The 7,939-nt window shown below is 37.2% G+C and overlaps 1 pseudogene; it reads right to left on the bottom strand.

The window, feature by feature from the left end:
• Positions 1-1,205: 1,205 nt before the first annotated feature.
• Positions 1,206-3,126, bottom strand: LOC111891393 (3-isopropylmalate dehydrogenase, chloroplastic-like; annotated as a pseudogene).
• Positions 3,127-7,939: the final 4,813 nt, after the last annotated feature.

Genomic DNA, 7,939 nt, shown 5'->3' with positions numbered 1-7,939 from the left:
TGTTTCACATATCATGTCAAAAAAAACATCCATATCATTAGTTTGTCATGACCTGGTGTACTCTACTGGGTTGATGTCCATCGGAAAGAGCATCACAGACTCCATCACTTGAAATTACAAGCCGCCTACCAGCAGAAGATGGCTGAAGATCATGAATAAATAAAAGTTGTTAATAAAAAGAGAAATAAATTGAGTTTAATTACAAAAGTAACCTTCACTTGTTTGACATGAGGAACTGGAATAATGAACTCCCCAACATCTCTATCTCCAATAGATCTTGAAAGTCATAACCCATCTCGCTAACATTTTAAAGTACCAATCTATCATAAATATAAACCACCATACCATAATACACACATATTTTTAAATCTCTTATTTATTTCATTCAAATTTAACATACCAGTGATCCAATAGCCAATAATGCTCAGTATTTCGCATCAACTTCTGAAGTATCCCCTTCTGTAATCTGTAGGAAAAAAAACATTATACAAATTTTCCCTTGTTAATTTCTAATTTAAGTATTAAAAAAAAAGGTTTATGTGTATGTTACCTCTAAAGCTGCTGAAAGAACATTAGATTAACCTTCTTCATCCTTCTTTTCAATCAATACCATGGCATAACTGTAACGCTCAAAATAAGTGGATCATCCATTTAGTTCAGATAATGATTTATTACCTATGCATCTTAATTCTTTACAACTTGAAGCAAAAAATGATATCTTTCCATCAAAGTAAGATTATCCTTGTCCTTCTTCCCCCACACATACATATTCAAAGTAACCAAATTTTTAATTGAAATACAAAAGTGGTCCCTATGCTTTCTGATCTTTAACATGTTTACTCCAAAATTGAAACTTTTTTAATCTAAAATCAAGATCTTAGGTACAAACTAAATGTAGTGTAAAAGTGCTTACTCTTTCTGTGTCATCAGGAATTAGAACAACAGTTTCTTGAGCAAGTACCACATCAAGGGTTTTGTAATGCTTTTTAGGGCAATCAGTTAGAGCAATCAATCTTAAATCAAAGTAAATATTTTTAGGGTCAAGCAGATTAACCATTTCAATAGCATAAAATAGTTATTCCTTACTGTAAATGGATTAAACCAAGAGCATAAAGTGTAGCCCCTTCTGAATAGGGACTACCACCTCCACCACCACCACCCGCCCCACTTTGTGGAAGGTAAGGTGCCATTAGTGATCTTCCTTTCTATAAATGGCCTCCATGGATAACACCTAGTCCAGCCGTAGCACTGAACATAGCCCAATTTGTCGCCCTGCTTAGCCAATCCTGAAATCGTATCCAAACATAAAACATTTACAAATTGCTCATAAATCTTGCTACAAATATAAGCAACGGATGTTCTTTTTAGGGATTGCATTGTTACTATTATGTGTACAGAGTTGTAAGTCAGTTACAAATATGTGTAAAGAAAATGTACATACATTGCTATTATAGTAGTAAAATGATGAGGTATGTAGCTATGATATAGTGAAATTACCAGATTCTCCCTCAAGAATGTATCCACTGTTGTTTCAGCATGCATAACCTTATCCTAAAAGACATATATGCGAAACGGCTATATAAAGATTTGAATAATATTATTGTAAATAAATTAACCATGAATATACCTGAAGCTTGTTAATGATAACTGGAATTACTTCTGCATATGCTTTCTTGCAATCCTGCAATCAGGAGTCCCTATATGCCTGGTGAAAGTTCAACATACAGAGCAAAAAAGCTAAATGAATTGCATGGCTTTATAAGCATCTGATATGAAAAAATACAAAAGAATGAAAAGTTGACCAAATAACCTTAAATGTTGGCATGGCTCCAGTGTAGAACCTCACTGTATCACCATATGCTTCAGATTTGATGCATTTTCCATATGCTTCAGATTTGATACTTTGGTTCTTCTGGCACGCCCATCGGTGAACCTCCTTTCTCTGTCTCTCCTTCCACACCTAATGTTTTAGGGAAAAAGATCAGATTTTTAATAGTGAGATCAAATCGTAAATATTAAATTTTAGTGTAATGAAAGGATGAAACATGGTAAAAGCTATGTAAATTTAATAGATTAAGAAATAAGCCATCAGTTTTCTACATGATGTTAGCTTTGTGTATAGCAGAAACTCTTTTTCTACTATGAGCTTTAGCATAATGAAAAGCATATTCAGCCACTCTAAAACTTGCATGACGTGTTATGATTTTAAGACTTTCAACAACTCCCCGGACAACCTATAGAAAGATCAGAATTTGCATAACATTGATTTGAATGTATCATGTATGATATGAATGATGAATCTATATGAAGATGATATAAACTTACTTGATGTTCAAGACCACTGTATTCTCCTTCTGTGTTTTCATGGATTGTGATGAATCTCACATCATCATATCGAGTTTTGTAACCAGGTAGACTGTAACATGGTCCAAAATTTGCATACAGGTTTAGTTCTTTTCTTAAAGTGAGATTCAAGGAACGATGACCTTTTCCAAATGGTGTACCCATGGGACCTTTTAATCCAACCTTGTTTCTTCTTACAGATTCTAGACTCTCCCATGTGATAAAGCTTTGTGTTCTGGGATCTACTTTTTTCCCTACGTAATGTTCTTACCATTCAATTGGGACTTCTACAACATTGAATATCTGCATAATGAGAAAAGCAAATTCAACATACATACATAATTTGATTAGCGATTACTATTCTAAATTGAATCTATACCAACTAAACAGTAGACTGATAATACGAAATTCTTAAACCCCAAACTATGCAACAAAATCCTAAAAATGAAAGAAAACAACAGCATAAGAATAACAAAATTGTTTTAAACAAACAAGGATCAGGTTTTAGCAATATATTGAGTATAAAGAAGGCGGAATTGAACCTGTTTAATAGAGGTTGCGATCTCGGGACCAATACCGTCATCGGGGAAGAGAGTAGCGCGAATGAGATCGGAGGAGCTAGAAGTATAGCTCTGATCGGTCGACGAGAAAAGCCTGTTTGTAGGGTTCTTGAAGGTGGTTGTGAATACCTCATACGCTGTGTGGTTTCGGAGGAAACGTCTCGCAATCTGCAAAGCCATGGTTGACGACGTGCTGAAAGGAAACGCCAAGTGAAATGCCAGTTCCAAAGAAATCAAAAAAATTCAAAAAAATGCCAGTTCCAGAGAAGCAGAAGCTTGGAAGAAAATAAAACCCTAGCACGTGCTAGAGAGAAGGGAGGTGGCGACGGCTTAGAGTTTACAGGGAGACGGGAGGTAGAAAATGAAGGGAGATCTAGAGGAGAGAGTATCAGAGAGGAGAGTCGATTGCGAAGATGAAAGATAGATAAAATGTAGAAATAACTAGGCGGGTTTTCAAAATTTCAGGGATTTCATTTCCCCCCTTGTCTATTAAACGCGCGTTTCATTAAAATTATAAAGCAACAGGTACAGACCACGCACGTTAAGATAAAGCGCCCTCCATGTTTTCAAAAATTTTTTCTTGAGACACTAAATTAAGGGCACGCAATAATGCATGATGTAAAATCCTTAAAATTTTTGAAGAGATGACGCTATTTTATGGACGCTCTCTTTTGTGTAACATAAATCAGTGCGTGTCGTAAATGCTGTTTTTTTAGTAGTGACTACACATAGGAATAGGGGGATTCGAAAGTAAACGAAAGTGTCTTCTAAATCTTGTTTACAAATTGTTTTTAGTTTAGTGTTTAGTTTTAAGCTAATCTGAATTTGAAAAATTAGATAAAAATACTCTTTAATTATTGTTTTTAGATTAATTTTAGTAATTATATTATTAGTTAATACTGTTCCCTGTGATCGACACCCGGCTTACATCAGCCATTAGGAATTTGACGAAATCAAAACATTCTTTCCTTGCCTTCTTATGAAACATTTCTACAAGTTGCAAGTTCGTCTCAAATGGAAAATATTCCTTGAAAGTATGTCGGAGTTCTGAGGACATAGTTTCTATCATGACGCAAGAGACATTTGTGGCGTCATCAGCAGGTTTTTTATTAGAAACAATTTCTTCAGGTGTAGCATTATTCATGTCAATCTCAGGAATTAGGTTATCGAGAACATATTCTTTGTTCTCACAATGAATTGTCGTGTGACATTCCGGAATTTAGGTCATAGACCGTGACTGAATATTCATAGTAAATCTCTTTGTAATTTGACTCATTGAGTTTTAGTGCATCTAATATAAAATAAATGGGTTCATTTCAAATATTATAAGATATCAGGTGATATCTTACTTCCACGTGTGTAAACTATCAAACGAATCAAACTGCAACCCAAGTTAATGAGTCTAAAAAATTGAAAATGTTTATTTAGCAGTTATGAGCAAAGCAAACATCAAAATCTTATAATACTTGTTCCCCTATTTCCGAAAATATAAAGAAAGTCCAAAACGGAGTTCGTATGCAAAAGATACGACCGTTTTAAGAAAAAAAAACAGTAAAACACTAACTTTCTTTAATCGTGTAAAACCGAATCGATCCTTTTAGGTACCTGCACACCTCCGATGGAAATCCGAGAGTGTTTTGAACTCAGGCTATAAACTAATATTTAATTTCACACTCAAACTATTTTTAGCAAAAATATTTGCAAAAGTAAAAAAATCGAGCGTTCGTCGCCATTTAGATACGAAAATTTAAATGCAATTTCCCAGAGTTCCATAACTCGAAAAATTAATCCGTTTGGGTTTTTTTTGAATCTTTGAAATCACTCTACCAAACAGCACATTCGAAAAAAAAATATTAGATGTCCCGAACCCAGTACTCAAATCGAGGAACATTTTATGGCATGTAATGTTAAATTTGGTCACTTTGGTGGGACCCACCGTGTGGGATGAGCGATGAGGAGGCCCATACGACCCCCCTAACCACCGTCCAAACCTCTCTCTTCCTTCCTCCCATCCCTATTTTCCTTACACTCCACCACAAGTACTTAGCATGGGTTTGATGAAGTGTTTGACCTTCCTAGAAGGCATGGACTTCCAAGCTTGAGAGAGAACCGTTACTAGTATAAATAAAGGGTCTTGGAGACTCTCAGTCACACACCAAAAACTCAGCAAGTTCTCCTTCTTTCTCTCTATTTTTCTTGCTCTCGGATCACCCTCCAAACCCGTTTTGACCCCTTTCCGGAAAACCACATTGTTCCACCACCGAAACCAACTATGTACCACCCTCTTTTGATCAAGATATCACCATCCAAACACCACCTCACCTCCTATCCACTCTCCCCTCTCATCCCCTCATCGAGTTCTGCCAAGAAAAAAGGAAGAGAAAAGTGACAGCCACCTTGCTGCCACCCAACTGCCACCACCGAGAAAAACCCACCACTACCAGAATTGTTGATGTGTTGCTGCCTTGGAAGATCAACCCCCCCCCCCCCCCCCTCTATCCCTCCCCACTCGTTGATCACCACCAAAAGAAAAAGACAGAGGCAGCAAGAGACTTCTGAAATTCTCTCGCGACCCTATTGCCACCCATTGCCGCCCTTCACTGTCACCAAGTACTACCATCTTTGACCCTTACCCCTACCACCGTAAGTGTTCTCCACCTCCACCATTATTAATTTGTACGGTTTTGATCAAAAATTGCCAACCAAACTGTGACATCCCCATTTTCACGGTCAGAAAAGACCAATTTTGTTTATGCTTTATAAAAATCAAAGTACCTCTTTTAATAAAAATGTTGCAGAATTTGTTCCCAGTAAAACATGATAAATACGTTATCAAAGCATTTCCGAAGAAAAGTATTTTTTATTCATTTTAAAACATTTGGGATGTCATCGTCAATACAGAAACATAATCATAAATAGAACTTACATTCATTATCACTAGTAATTTACATCTCCTTAATCTCTCAGTGTAATGTGACATCATAACAACGCCTGTGATATAAATAAACTGAGTGGGTCAGGTTGGGAAACCTGGTGAGTACATAGGGTTCTAAACCCACAATAATATAATTAATATGTTTCAACAATCAAACAATCATCCCAATTACCCATCCCCATTATCTTCTTTACTCTTAAGGATCTACCCTAAGAATCAGTTATTCCTCGTTCATTCATTCCTAAGGATCATCCTAAGGAATCGGCACGAAGTCCATTGTTGCCACGGTTTACACAACGGGTACTAAGTCTGCATAGTCGCTAGGGTTTAGGCATCAAGTCTTCATGCACACCAAGGTTTAGGCATCAAGTCTGCATGATCACCAGGGTTTAGGCACCAAGTCTGCATGGTCACCAAGGTTTAGAGTAAACCAAGTGAACACATCGTTCACAACACCTACAGGTTGCGAGCCTGCTAGTGTTCCACTGGACTATCTAGAATAGTCCGGGGTTGTCATCCATATTCTGCTGAATGACAGGGCCATCATTTGGGGAAAGGCTTCTCACATCGTCCACCGTTCACCCTCACCTCCTGGTCTATAACATCTCTCAACTAGTCATCCAACTCATATTCCATCTATTACATCTACCCATGTTTTACACCAACATTATCGTAGATATAAAATACATATATACAGTTTAAATCATTTAAAACATGTACAGAATCATTCATCCAGCATAGACAGCAAGTAATCAGATAATATGCACACAAAGCACTTAATTTATACAAAATACTTCGTATCTATGTGTAAGATTAAAGTAACTATGCACTCACTTGATAAGGAGGTGACTCGGCACTCGGACAACACTTCGTTGTTGTTAAAACAATTTCCCTCGGACAAAACCTAGTATCAATACCACTACGGTTTAGTCTAACGTTAACCGCGACTAATTAATAGTATAGCTATTATTATTATTATTATATAAGGGTTAAGCAACACTCTTATATAACTCATAATAATAGCCCAAATAATTATTTTAAGGTCCTAATAACGTTACTATATAAAAACATAAGCTACACTAAAGATAGGGTAAGCATAGCTCACTTACAGCGAGTTTTCTGCAAAACCAGGCTTCGCTGGAGCAGCGTTTCCGAGCCGAAAGACTCTTCTTCTCGGGGTCGTCGAGCACTCTGAGGCTTCCGCCTCGTGCTAGGGGGTTCCCTAGGCTTTTCAGGGGGTTTCGGGGTCTAGAGAAAGAGTATAGAGAGAGGAATGAAGGGTTAGGTGTGAAGAATGAAGGAGAGGGGCGTCTCTATTTATAGGAGGCTGAAGAGGCTCCCATGTCGTGGCCATTTGATGCCCACATTGTGGCCCAGCTGGGTACAGCCAGGCACAGCCTGGTGCTGACACGTGGCATCGCATATAGGGTGGAAATCAGCTGATTTTCAAAAATTCATAACTTTCGCATACGAGCTCCATTTTTGACGTTCTATTTTTCCAAGCGTAGGTAAAAATAAGATCTACAACTTTCATTTAGACTCCGTCGGCTAATTCTTGGCCGATCGTAAATTTAACAGTAGGAGGAGATTAGACTGTTAAATGACCGCGAAGAATTCATAACTCCTTAATATGGACTCCGTTTTCGTCTGTCTTTTTACCGTTGAGTTCCAATTAATGAGATCTTCAACTCTCATTTAGGTCGCGTAAGCCAAAAACCACTCGAACTAAAATTCGAGTTTCGGGTCGTGCACTGTTATGTCAAATCTTAGAAAATTCATAACTTCCTCATACGAAGTCAGATTTGGGCGTTCTTTTTATGTATGTCCTCGACTTAACGTATACTACAACTTTTGTTTATAACACTAAGGCTAAAAAAACTTTATCTTAAACACACCAATTACGTCTCCTGTGTCGTGTCGGTTTTGCCGTAAAACTTCGACGGGCCATAACTTCTTCGTTATATCTCGGATTTCGGCGTTCTTTATATGTACGGAACCCTTGAGACATATTCTACTACTTGTTTAATATTATTTATTCTAAATAATCGTTTGTCGAAAATTCATTTTCATCCCCTATTATCTCTAGATTGACTAGCCCGGA

Source organism: Lactuca sativa, chromosome 4 (assembly GCF_002870075.4).
Source record: "Lactuca sativa cultivar Salinas chromosome 4, Lsat_Salinas_v11, whole genome shotgun sequence".
Lineage (NCBI taxonomy): Eukaryota > Viridiplantae > Streptophyta > Magnoliopsida > Asterales > Asteraceae > Lactuca > Lactuca sativa.
The sequence above is the reverse complement of the archived record's forward strand: the minus strand, read 5'-3'. Positions and strand labels throughout refer to the sequence as shown.